General features: G+C 46.7%; 1 protein-coding gene across 7 annotated transcripts in view; it reads left to right on the top strand.

Annotated features, from left to right (window-relative positions):
• Positions 1-13807, top strand: part of rptor (regulatory associated protein of MTOR, complex 1) — a 195466-nt gene that overhangs the window by 71404 nt on the left and 110255 nt on the right. The window lies entirely within an intron of this gene.

Here is a 13807-nt window from a genome sequence, read left to right as displayed (position 1 = left end):
CCTGAACAGGCCTAAATGCACACAGGCTTTAAGGTAATAAGCCTGAACAGGCCTAAATGCACAGGCTTTAGGGTAATAAGCCTGAACAGGCCTAAATGCACACAGGCTTTAAGGTAATAAGCCTGAACAGGCCTAAATGCACAGGCTTTAAGGTAATAAGCCTGAACAGGCCTAAATGCACAGGCTTTAAGGTAATAAGCCTGAACAGGCCTAAATGCACAGGCTTTAGGGTAATAAGCCTGAACAGGCCTAAATGCACACAGGCTTTAAGGTAATAAGCCTGAACAGGCCTAAATGCACAGGCTTTAAGGTAATAAGCCTGAACAGGCCTAAATGCACACAGGCTTTAAGGTAATAAGCCTGAACAGGCCTAAATGCACACAGGCTTTAAGGTAATAAGCCTGAACAGGCCTAAATGCACAGGCTTTAAGGTAATAAGCCTGAACAGGCCTAAATGCACACAGGCTTTAAGGTAATAAGCCTGAACAGGCCTAAATGCACAGGCTTTAAGGTAATAAGCCTGAACAGGCCTAAATGCACACAGGCTTTAAGGTAATAAGCCTGAACAGGCCTAAATGCACACAGGCTTTAAGGTAATAAGCCTGAACAGGCCTAAATGCACACAGGCTTTAAGGTAATAAGCCTGAACAGGCCTAAATGCACACAGGCTTTAAGGTAATAAGCCTGAACAGGCCTAAATGCACACAGGCTTTAAGGTAATAAGCCTGAACAGGCCTAAATGCACACAGGCTTTAAGGTAATAAGCCTGAACAGGCCTAAATGCACACAGGCTTTAAGGTAATAAGCCTGAACAGGCCTAAATGCACACAGGCTTTAAGGTAATAAGCCTTCTCACTAAGAAAGAAAATGTATCTTCTGATATGTGAGGGTGCAGAATAACTAGATATGCTGTGGCTTACCTTGCCAGACACTTTATAATCACCTTAACCAGGCACCAAGTGTCGGTCCTTAATGTATTTGTGAAGCCTGTTTGCCGATCACTGCTCTGAGTACACAGCCGTGCATCATCTTCAGAGCGTAAACCTTCCTCTGAGCTGCTGCTCAGTATTCAGCTGATGAGAATTATTCGGCTGTGATGAAAAATGTAGCCCGAGCTCATCTGCAGTGGTGCAGGGGGGACGATCCCTGCAGAGGACGCTTCTGTGAAACCGGTGGAGAATATTTGGGGAGAATGAGGCTCTGCTGCCACAGCGGCCTGATGTTAATTCCCGGTGATGCATCATGCAAAGCGCTGTAGTGATGGAGCTTCACGCTTAACCGCGGCAGCCCCGGGGTTACATCACACACTCAGCTGTGTGAGGGTGAGGTTGATTGCATCAGCTCCTGATGGCACCCACACAGGTCGGTTACGTCAGACACAGCGCTACAGAAAACACAATCAAATCACTAAAAGAAGTCTTTTTCTTTCACTTGATGTCTGCTAATGGCTGTCAGTGCGTTACGGAACATGCAGCTGCTAATTTACTGAAACAAAAAGCTACTTTAGTTCGATTTAGTTTATTTATAAAGCGCCAGATCACAACAAATGTCTTCTGTAGACACTTCAGTGACTCGGTCCAATTCTTTGGAATCAGAATCCAATCAGAATCCAAGCTAAGGAAACCGCCCTGAGCGGCACGAGGCGACGGTGGAGACAAACGACTCCCTTTTAACAGGAAGAAACCTCCATCAGAACCAGACTCAGGAGGGGCGGCCGTCCGCCTCGACCAGCTGGGGGCTGAGAGGACAGAGAAGAGGGGACAACAAACACCGTAACACCGCTCAAAAGATACCTGCTGAGACGGGGAAACGCAAGTTAATGACCACAGTAATGTCATATGATGTCATATGAGGCTGTAAAAGTGAGGAAAGGTCTGATATAAGAGGCCCCCCAGCTGGGGAAGGGAATCAAAGGATTCAAAGGTGCACGCTTCGTGTTGTGGCTCAGAATGTTTCCAACATGGCGTCGAAGGCAGAAGTTTGGTTACATTTCACCAAAAAGGACAATAATAGGACCTGCTGCAACTCCTGCAGAGCTTTGATCACATCAAAGGGGGAAATCCCTCCAGCATGCTGGGACATTTGACCACACAGCGTGCAGCGACTGTGCACGGATGTGAAGTCTTTGACTCGCTGCTTCGTGATGGCGGCGGAGCTCGCGGCGTAAAACTTCCAGGTCCTGTTGATTGGAATAATGTCAGCGACGTGAATAATTTCCATCTGATATTAACATTTAATTGACGAGGACTGGAGAGTGAGGCCGGCTCAGAGGCCTATAGCAGCTTAACTATGGGATGTTTCAGGGTCGCCTGCAGCCCGCAGTTATTCTTTTGCTGCTTTTTAGATTTGAATGTCACCGTAAATCAGGTGTTTTTATCCAGTTTGAAACAAACTCAGCTGATTATTTTCCTCTGGAAGGAGCTTAATCTCCCCTCACAGTGCTGGTTTTACTCTTGTTTCATGAAAAATGCATTGGACTGAGATCACGTGTGCAGTGGAACCTACGGCTTGCAGCACATGTCCGTGCACGTGGCCGTGCACGAGCATGAGATGTTGCGTTAAAACGTTAAAACGGAGATCTTCCCTCGCTGGATTTAAAGGATTTCTGCAGGAAAAAACTGTGAAATGTGGACATGATCGTCTCATCTTTAATGCACCTCCCAACCTGCTCAGATGCAGCGTTCAAAGCCTCTTTGGTGCCGTAAATCAGCACCTATTTTAGTGCATTTTAATGACGGATTTCACTTTGCAGACGCTGAAAGTCACAGCCGTGGTTCAGCACATTTTCCAAACTTTTTTTTTTAAAAGAGGAAATGACAGGTTGCCTTCAGGGGGTGTCCCACAGCTATCCAAATCTTTTCTTTTCTGCCATAAACGTTAAAGAGTTTCGCTCGTCTTTCTCCGCTCTGGAGCCACATCCCGACACGACCTTCAGCATAATGAGGCCTCACTTCTGCGCCATTAATATTGATATCCGTTAGCAGAGAAGGAGTCGCTAAAAGGCTGAGGGATAATATTTACTGAATTATTCCTTAATGCTCTGGAAATATGGATGTTGTGGCTTTCAGGGGAAACTTCTGATTCCCTCCAATTAGAGAATTAGTCGAGGTCAAGCTTGAGTGTTTTTTTCATTAATGAATGAAACTTGTAGGTTGATACTGAAGGGAAATGTAGTCATTTATTATACATGCTGTAAATATTTCACTTGTTTCAATTCAGCATGAACACCAAATCTATGTATGTATCAATTAATTCGGCCTTTATTTAAATAAGGATTTAACCAAAATGTATGTGAGTCAGTTTTTAATTATCCTAAAACATCTTTCATGGTCTGGTAGGAACAACGGCTCGTTTAAAGCAACACATCTGCATAGATGTGCCATATTTCAGAGAGAATTCTCTTCCCTTCAGGGTTCCTTTCCTGCTCTAGCTGCAGTAGGTGGAGAGGTTTCACTTGTTGACTTTGCAGTCAGTTTCCAGCTGCTGTTTCCAGTCTTTGGCAGAGAATCTGAGCTGCTGTTTGAGAGCCTCCCCTCCAGATTAAACACACCAGCTGGAGCCAGCACCAACCTTTCTGCTCTCCAGCTCTCGCTCAGACCTGAGGCCTTTCTAGCATGCAAAGATGATGCAGCTTCTTCCCTCTAAAGCAGGGGTCGGGAACCTATGGCCAGGTGTGGCTCTTTTGATGACTGCATCTGGCTCGCAGATAAAACTAAATATTCTCACTTGTTTTAATCCATCCATAGATTTTTCATGTCCTGTTCAGGGCTGCAGGAGCATTATTTTAATTGGATGATACTGGACTACGTTGGCAGCGTAAAACAGGTAAACGCCCCCTTTTGAATCAGTCTGCTCGGTCATTAGCTCAAAGCTAACCCTTCCACGAAGAAGATGGCGAAAAGAAAAAAAGAGTATCGTACATTTCAGGCCGAATGGACTGAAGAATTCGCCTTTGTGGAGAGAGCAAATTCTGCGGTGTGTCTAATTTGCAAAGACAAAATTACATCGATGAAACGGTCGAAAAACACGCGCCAAGCTACCTTTGCATCAAAATACCTGACAGGAGACAGCAGAAAGAAAGCGAGCCAAGAGCTACTGAGCTACTAAAATATATTATATGGCTCTCATTGAAATAAATTTCCAAATTCTCTTAGTCAAAAAGGTTCCCGACCCCTGGTCTAAAGTGTTAATAATTCTTTTCTAAACAAAGCGGTTTCTGCCTCGCTCTCACAGCCCCGGAGTGGGGAGAAAGTGAGGAGACGGGGTGGAGTTCAGCGGGGTTGGAGTGGGCGGATGGAGGCATGCACTGATGAGCTGGCTTTCCTCCACTTTAAAACTTTAATGAGATGCATTGAGGGATGGATGATGGGGTTTACACAAGGAGAGAGAAAGAGTGAGCAGGGGTGAGCTGGGAGGGGTGAGTGTTCCTTCCATTGCTCAGCTGAGCAGAAAATCATTACTGATGGAGCTCCATCTTCAAGGGATTTCCCCGCTGCTGCGATGGATGGCCATAAAGAAAGCATGAAAATAGAGGGGGGGGGGGCAGAATGTAAGAGGAAAGTAAGTGAAAGCTCAGGTTAGATTTCAGGGTGTGGGCGTCAGTCAGCCTTATGGACCTCTGACGGTCAGCAGCTCCAGTCCAGGACAGGTTGCTATGAAACATGAACTCGACTCTTCATTACTTCAGCAGCAGCAGCAGTGAGTTCGATGCACAGTTCCTCACATCAAAAGTGTTGAGAGAGCCTTTAAATCTGAGGCCGGAGCAAACCGGCGGTGTCTAAAACCAGCTTTTTCCAGCTTTATTTAAACTGCTTCCTGTGAACTGGAAGCACCCCCAGCAGCATGTCATCCGGCATTAAACTGAATATTAAAGATGGATGCCGCCTCTCTCCATCGGTCAAGCAGAGCAAACTCGTTATGACGCCTGACTTTAGGTCCAGCTTTGAACAGAACAGGTGGTCTCAGGTTATCTCCTGCAATGCAGCGCCGTCTCTCCCTTTCAGGCGGTTTCACAACCATTCACACCTGGATCCTGCAACCAGAACTCTCCCTTTCAGGCGGTTTCACAACCATTCACACCTGGATCCGGCGACCAGAACTCTCCCTTTCAGGCGGTTTCACAACCATTCACACCTGGATCCTGTGACCAGAACTCTCCCTTTCAGGCGGTTTCACAACCTTTCACACCTGGATCCGGCGACCAGAACTCTCCCTTTCAGGCGGTTTCACAACCATTCACACCTGGATCCTGTGACCAGAACTCTCCCTTTCAGGCGGTTTCACAACCATTCACACCTGGATCCTGCAACCAGAACTCTCCCTTTCAGGCGGTTTCACAACCATTCACACCTGGATCCTGTGACCAGAACTCTCCCTTTCAGGCGGTTTCACAACCTTTCACACCTGGATCCGGCGACCAGAACTCTCCCTTTCAGGCGGTTTCACAACCATTCACACCTGGATCCGGTGACCAGAACTCGCCCTTTCAGGCGGTTTCACAACCATTCACACCTGGATCCGGCGACCAGAACTCTCCCTTTCAGGCGGTTTCACAACCATTCACACCTGGATCCTGCGACCAGAACTCTCCCTTTCAGGCGGTTTCACAACCATTCACACCTGGATCCGGTGACCAGAACTCGCCCTTTCAGGCGGTTTCACAACCATTCACACCTGGATCCGGCGACCAGAACTCTCCCTTTCAGGCGGTTTCACAACCATTCACACCTGGATCCGGTGACCAGAACTCACCCTTTCAGGCGGTTTCACAACCATTCACACCTGGATCCGGCGACCAGAACTCTCCCTTTCAGGCGGTTTCACAACCATTCACACCTGGATCCTGCGACCAGAACTCGCCCTTTCAGGCGGTTTCACAACCATTCACACCTGGATCCGGCGACCAGAACTCTCCCTTTCAGGCGGTTTCACAACCATTCACACCTGGATCCGGCGACCAGAACTCGCCCTTTAAGGCGGTTTCACAACCATTCACACCTGGATCCAGCGACCAGAACTCTCCCTTTCAGGCGGTTTCACAACCATTCGCACCCGGATCCTGTGACCAGAACTCTCCCTTTCAGGCGGTTTCACAACCATTCACACCCGGATCCTGTGACCAGAACTCGCCTTTTCAGGCGGTTTCACAACCATTCACACCTGGATCCGGCGACCAGAACTCGCCCTTTCAGGCGGTTTCACAACCATTCACACCTGGATCCTGCGACCAGAACTCGCCCTTTCAGGCGGGTGAACAATCAGGAGGTGGTAATGACTCGAACAGCAGCACATGGGTCAGAACCAGTGACCAGCAGCCCTGGCAGAGGCCGACATGCACCACAACAGTGCTGTTGCTCTTATTTGTGTTTCAGTTCACTGATTAAAACTGAACAGTTCATTTTCATAGTTCATCATTTGAAATTCTGACCCATGTTCAAAGCCCCAAAATGAACTGATTCTCATCCATGAATTTCTCTGGTCTCTCCTCTTTAAATGATGAGGAGTGCCATGAAATACTGGAGCAGAAGCACCGTGGACATCTCAGCAGATTCATGCACCAAAGACGCACAAAATTACATTTTGATTATCTTAAAATAAGTGTTTGTATCCTAGTTTATTAGATAAAAGGCCCAAAAAAGGTGCTTTCCTCTGACTTTTTGAGTGTTGCTTTGTAGTTCAACACGTCTGCAGCTTCCTCGGGGAGCAGCTTCAGTTGTATTCACGCGTTACAGCTGCAGAAATCCTTGAAATTTGGTTGAAAACCACCATGTTCAGGTGAATATTCACTGAAAAGATGAATTAGACTCATGATGGCGCCTGTTTTATTGCACAAAACTGGTCTTTGCTATCATTAAAATGTATTTAACACGGACACAGTTGTCATAAAGGGACAGTTCTGGCTTTTACCAGGTAATTCAGGGATTTTCAGCTTTAGCTACCAGCTGTAGCTTCATGAAGCAGGAAGATAACAGTTGGAAACGAGGATGTCCACCCTGAAGGAGATTTCCAGAAGGTCTCGGCCTTCTCTCTGACCTGCCTCTGTGTTTATAAGGCGCCTCAGAAAGTCTGTGCTGCCAGGTTCATCTCTAAAACCTTCACTTTAATTCTCCCTGATAGCTTTGAGGTTGTTAAAATGAACTTATTCCTCTGTGTCACTTAAGAGCTCGATCCAGCCTCTCATTAAATTCAGATGAGATCCTGAAATGTGATGCACATTTTCAGCCTTGATCCCCACTCAGGAACACACAGAATGTCCTTTTCGGTGCGTCAACAGATACCTTTTACACACATTTCAGAGAGATTTGAATGATTCTTTTTGGGTTTTGAACATGTTTTGGATTAGAAGAAACGAATGAACCATTGTGAAAGGACTCAAAAGCTAAACTAACAACTCATCCAGACTGTTTTGAAGAGAAAAGCTGCTGCGAGGGACAGAAAACAGGCTTTTGTGACCTGAAACTCTCCCACCTGTGGGGAGCACCCACCCAGCAGGGTGGGCAGCTTTTCTTTCACTTGTGGAGTCAGAACCGAAGTGCTTCCTCACACAGCCTCTTCGGTGCTTTGTGGTCATGATTATCTGCTCAACACGAAAGACTCGTCGTCCTTCTTTGTGCATTAATGAACAAGATCAGCAATTACCTTCCCCGCAGGAAAGATGCAGCACTTCATTTTTTTCTTGCTCTGAGGCTCTAAATTCAAACTGGATTGACCACACATGTTCCTCATAGTGATGCAGGTAGCAGTCAGCCATGTTGGAATACCTGCTGAGGTTTTGGGGGGTCTGAACGGGTCGATAAAGTTCAGATTCTCTCAGTTTTCGGGGGTCTGAACGGGTCGATAAAGTTCAGATTCTCTCAGTTTTCGGGGGTCTGAACGGGTCGATAAAGTTCAGATTCTCTGTTTTCGGGGGTCTGAACGGGTCGATAAAGTTCAGATTCTCTCCGTTTTCGGGGGTCTGAACGGGTCGATAAAGTTCAGATTCTCTCAGTTTTCGGGGGTCTGAACGGGTCGATAAAGTTCAGATTCTCTCAGTTTTCGGGGGTCTGAACGGGTCGATAAAGTTCAGATTCTCTGTTTTCGGGGGTCTGAACGGGTCGATAAAGTTCAGATTCTCTCAGTTTTCGGGGGTCTGAACGGGTGGATAAAGTTCAGGTTCTCTCAGTTTTCGGGGGTCTGAACGGGTCGATAAAGTTCAGGTTCTCTCAGTTTTCGGGGGTCTGAACGGGTCGATAAAGTTCAGGTTCTCTCAGTTTTCGGGGGTCTGAACGGGTCGATAAAGTTCAGATTCTCTCAGTTTTCGGGGGTCTGAACGGGTCGATAAAGTTCAGATTCTCTCCGTTTTCGGGGGTCTGAACGGGTCGATAAAGTTCAGATTCTCTCAGTTTTCGGGGGTCTGAACGGGTCGATAAAGTTCAGATTCTCTGTTTTCGGGGGTCTGAACGGGTCGATAAAGTTCAGATTCTCTCCGTTTTCGGGGGTCTGAACGGGTCGATAAAGTTCAGATTCTCTCAGTTTTCGGGGGTCTGAACGGGTCGATAAAGTTCAGATTCTCTCAGTTTTCGGGGGTCTGAACGGGTCGATAAAGTTCAGATTCTCTCAGTTTTCGGGGGTCTGAACGGGTCGATAAAGTTCAGATTCTCTCAGTTTTCGGGGGTCTGAACGGGTCGATAAAGTTCAGATTCTCTCAGTTTTCGGGGGTCTGAGCGGGTCGATAAAGTTCAGATTCTCTCAGTTTTCGGGGGTCTGAACGGGTCGATAAAGTTCAGATTCTCTCAGTTTTCGGGGGTCTGAACGGGTCGATAAAGTTCAAATTCTCTCAGTTTTCGGGGGTCTGAACGGGTCGATAAAGTTCAGATTCTCTCAGTTTTCGGGGGTCTGAACGGGTCGATAAAGTTCAGATTCTCTCAGTTTTCGGGGGTCTGAACGGGTCGATAAAGTTCAGATTCTCTCAGTTTTCGGGGGTCTGAACGGGTCGATAAAGTTCAGATTCTCTCAGTTTTCGGGGGTCTGAACGGGTCGATAAAGTTCAGATTCTCTCAGTTTTCGGGGGTCTGAACGGGTCGATAAAGTTCAGATTCTCTCAGTTTTCGGGGGTCTGAACGGGTCGATAAAGTTCAGATTCTCTCAGTTTTTGGGGGTCTGAACGGGTCGATAAAGTTCAGATTCTCTCAGTTTTCGGGGGTCTGAACGGGTCGATAAAGTTCAGATTCTCTGTTTTCGGGGGTCTGAACGGGTCGATAAAGTTCAGATTCTCTCAGTTTTCGGGGGTCTGAACGGGTCGATAAAGTTCAGATTCTCTCAGTTTTCGGGGGTCTGAACGGGTGGATAAAGTTCAGATTCTCTCAGTTTTCGGGGGTCTGAACGGGTGGATAAAGTTCAGATTCTCTCAGTTTTCGGGGGTCTGAACGGGTCGATAAAGTTCAGATTCTCTCAGTTTTCGGGGGTCTGAACGGGTCGATAAAGTTCAGATTCTCTCAGTTTTCGGGGGTCTGAACGGGTCGATAAAGTTCAGATTCTCTCAGTTTTCGGGGGTCTGAACGGGTCGATAAAGTTCAGATTCTCTCAGTTTTCGGGGGTCTGAACGGGTCGATAAAGTTCAGATTCTCTCAGTTTTCGGGGGTCTGAACGGGTCGATAAAGTTCAGATTCTCTCAGTTTTCGGGGGTCTGAACGGGTCGATAAAGTTCAGATTCTCTCAGTTTTCGGGGGTCTGAACGGGTCGATAAAGTTCAGAATCTCTCAGTTTTCGGGGGTCTGAACGGGTGGATAAAGTTCAGATTCTCTCAGTTTTCGGGGGTCTGAACGGGTCGATAAAGTTCAGATTCTCTCAGTTTTCGGGGGTCTGAACGGGTCGATAAAGTTCAGGTTCTCTCAGTTTTCGGGGGTCTGAACGGGTCGATAAAGTTCAGATTCTCTCAGTTTTCGGGGGTCTGAACGGGTCGATAAAGTTCAGATTCTCTCAGTTTTCGGGGGTCTGAACGGGTCGATAAAGTTCAGATTCTCTCAGTTTTCGGGGGTCTGAACGGGTCGATAAAGTTCAGATTCTCTCAGTTTTCGGGGGTCTGAACGGGTCGATAAAGTTCAGATTCTCTCAGTTTTCGGGGGTCTGAGCGGGTCGATAAAGTTCAGATTCTCTCAGTTTTCGGGGGTCTGAACGGGTCGATAAAGTTCAGATTCTCTCAGTTTTCGGGGGTCTGAACGGGTTGATAAAGTTCAAATTCTCTCAGTTTTCGGGGGTCTGAACGGGTCGATAAAGTTCAGATTCTCTCAGTTTTCGGGGGTCTGAACGGGTCGATAAAGTTCAGATTCTCTCAGTTTTCGGGGGTCTGAACGGGTCGATAAAGTTCAGATTCTCTCAGTTTTCGGGGGTCTGAACGGGTCGATAAAGTTCAGATTCTCTCAGTTTTCGGGGGTCTGAACGGGTCGATAAAGTTCAAATTCTCTCAGTTTTCGGGGGTCTGAACGGGTCGATAAAGTTCAGATTCTCTCAGTTTTCGGGGGTCTGAACGGGTCGATAAAGTTCAGATTCTCTCAGTTTTCGGGGGTCTGAACGGGTGGATAAAGTTCAGATTCTCTCAGTTTTCGGGGGTCTGAACGGGTCGATAAAGTTCAGATTCTCTCAGTTTTCGGGGGTCTGAACGGGTCGATAAAGTTCAGATTCTCTCAGTTTTTGGGGGTCTGAACGGGTCGATAAAGTTCAGATTCTCTCAGTTTTCGGGGGTCTGAACGGGTCGATAAAGTTCAGATTCTCTGTTTTCGGGGGTCTGAACGGGTCGATAAAGTTCAGATTCTCTCAGTTTTCGGGGGTCTGAACGGGTCGATAAAGTTCAGATTCTCTCAGTTTTCGGGGGTCTGAACGGGTGGATAAAGTTCAGATTCTCTCAGTTTTCGGGGGTCTGAACGGGTGGATAAAGTTCAGATTCTCTCAGTTTTCGGGGGTCTGAACGGGTCGATAAAGTTCAGATTCTCTCAGTTTTCGGGGGTCTGAACGGGTCGATAAAGTTCAGATTCTCTCAGTTTTCGGGGGTCTGAACGGGTGGATAAAGTTCAGATTCTCTCAGTTTTCGGGGGTCTGAACGGGTCGATAAAGTTCAGATTCTCTCAGTTTTCGGGGGTCTGAACGGGTCGATAAAGTTCAGATTCTCTCAGTTTTCGGGGGTCTGAACGGGTCGATAAAGTTCAGATTCTCTCAGTTTTCGGGGGTCTGAACGGGTCGATAAAGTTCAGATTCTCTCAGTTTTCGGGGGTCTGAACGGGTCGATAAAGTTCAGAATCTCTCAGTTTTCGGGGGTCTGAACGGGTGGATAAAGTTCAGATTCTCTCAGTTTTCGGGGGTCTGAACGGGTCGATAAAGTTCAGATTCTCTCAGTTTTCGGGGGTCTGAACGGGTCGATAAAGTTCAGATTCTCTCAGTTTTCGGGGGTCTGAACGGGTCGATAAAGTTCAGATTCTCTCAGTTTTCGGGGGTCTGAACGGGTCGATAAAGTTCAGATTCTCTGTTTTCGGGGGTCTGAACGGGTCGATAAAGTTCAGATTCTCTCAGTTTTCGGGGGTCTGAACGGGTCGATAAAGTTCAGATTCTCTCAGTTTTCGGGGGTCTGAACGGGTCGATAAAGTTCAGATTCTCTCAGTTTTCGGGGGTCTGAACGGGTCGATAAAAAAATCTGGATTGACCACGAAGGCACACATGTTCCTCATGGTGATGCAGGTAGCAGTTAAACATGTTGGAATACCTGCTGAGAATCAGTGAAGCGAACCAGATCCACCAACCCAGCCTGTGGTAATATGGTTCTAACTGCAGACCGCTCAGCCACAGGCAGCACAAAGATGCTGCTGTCTTTGCTGTTTCTGATTCTATCTGACGGGTGTGAGGTTGGCCTTTGTCCTGACATCTTCATGTATGCTCTGGAAACGATGTGAGAAGCTTGAAGAGCGGGAAAAGGGATGAAAAATGAACTGGGAATGAAGCAGCCAGGGTACAAACGCACATAGAGTACAGCACAACCTCATTATCTTCATTGGGAACAAACGTGGCTCTGCCTCCCATCTATAGGCGAAGGGGGGGGGGATTAAAGTTTCAGAGCACACACACCACTGTGATCTCTTTCAGGAGCCTTGGCTTTAATAACAGAAATGTAAATTAGTTGTAAAAATGTTGATATAAGATGAACTACAGAGGAAACGGTTACATAACACTGAATATGTCGTTGCTTACGCTGAAGATGGCGGCGGCTTCACCTCAGAAACCCTCACGACACATTCTGACAGCAAAGGCTGAGCTTTTAAATGTTTCTCTGCCAAGAAAAAAGAAAAAGAAAGACCTTTGAGACTCTCTGGGTCTCCACAAGTCAAAGGTTCACTGTTGGTTTATTCAGTATTTTTATATCTTTGTCGTGAAAAAAGGCTAAAACTCAATTAATATCTTCAGGGCGATTAAAGATGCTGCAGTTTGGAGCAGTTTTATTCCTTTAATGAAGCACGGCTACCTGAAGTAAACACTTCCAGTGCAGCTCTCAGACTCCCATCGAGGGTTAGTGACTGAGGAGATTAGATGCGAGGGCACCGGCACGTAAACCCCTCGATGGAGCCGGCGCCTGGGGACGGGCGGCCTGATTGAAGGAGTAATGATCTGTGGAAGACGGCGGCTCAGCAGGGACCAGAGGAGACGCTCTGTTCCTCCCACACCTCCTCTGCCACAGACCCAGGGAGCAGTTTTCTCATATAAAGTCCACTTAATTTCCCTCCTCAAAGTTTAATATGTACATGCTCGCTGCCTCCCTTCTTCACTCAGCGCCCACACAGTCACTCATTCCCATCCACCGGTCCAATTTAGGCTTGGCCACCGTGCTCTGTTGGTAATAATCCTCCATTTCTTCTTCTTCTCTGCCCTTCAGCCCTTCTCTACCTCAGTTTTTTATCTGTTTGTGCAGTGCAGGAATGTTAATTCAGTGGCTGCAGCTCAGCTCAGCCAATGAGTTGCACCAACAACTCGTTTTCTTCAACACTTTTTAAGTAAAATGTGCAGAGGAGGCATAGAGATGGTCATTATAGCTGATTTTGGTGATTCCCTGCCTTTCACACCAGATCCTGCAGCTGGTGTCCAGTGAAATAACTCGACAGCTTTAACTCTGACGAACACCAGAGTTAACAAACGCCTTTTTAAAAGCAAAAATCCCCCTAATTTAAAAGTTAATTGCATGCAGTTGGGGTTGATGCTTCACTCTGAGTACGGATGGTGAAAGAAAACAAGTCATTCGAAAGCTTTGAAAAGTTCCAGCTGCACCTTTTTACTTCTTTTTTTACATTTCCGAATTAGGGCTGAACGATTAATTGCATTTGTGATAAAATTTGATTTTCTAATCGCATACGGTGCGATTTAAGGGCCAAAAAAACCAAAAGTGACCAGAAGAAGATGGCCTCAGGCACAACCACGACAGCAGATACTAAAGAAACTTTAGTCAGAGGGTTAGATGAGCGCCATCGGATCGGATTAATGGCTAAATTACAATAAGAATGAGTTATTCAGTTCATGGAGACACCTTAATCTGACTAAAAAACGGATTAAGACCTGAGATAACTCGATCTAAACGTGCACTGAACGTGCACGTAGACGACAGTGGATCGGATCGAGCGTTCTGCACATGCTCCAGATTTTTTTACCCTGAAGTGGAAGGAGACGATATTCCTGTTGTTGTCGTCAGAAAGAAACAAACGATACGCTAATCTCACGATACAATATTTAGCCAACGATTCGATACGATTTTATACAATTCAATTCGATTAAAAACACTGCGTTCGCCATCTTTCTG

This window comes from Leuresthes tenuis, unplaced genomic scaffold (assembly GCF_036924035.1).
Source record: "Leuresthes tenuis unplaced genomic scaffold, fLeuTen1.0.hap1 SCAF_4, whole genome shotgun sequence".
In the NCBI taxonomy this organism is placed as follows: domain Eukaryota; kingdom Metazoa; phylum Chordata; class Actinopteri; order Atheriniformes; family Atherinopsidae; genus Leuresthes; species Leuresthes tenuis.
Note: the sequence above shows the minus strand (reverse complement) of the source record. Positions and strands in the feature narration are given on the sequence as shown.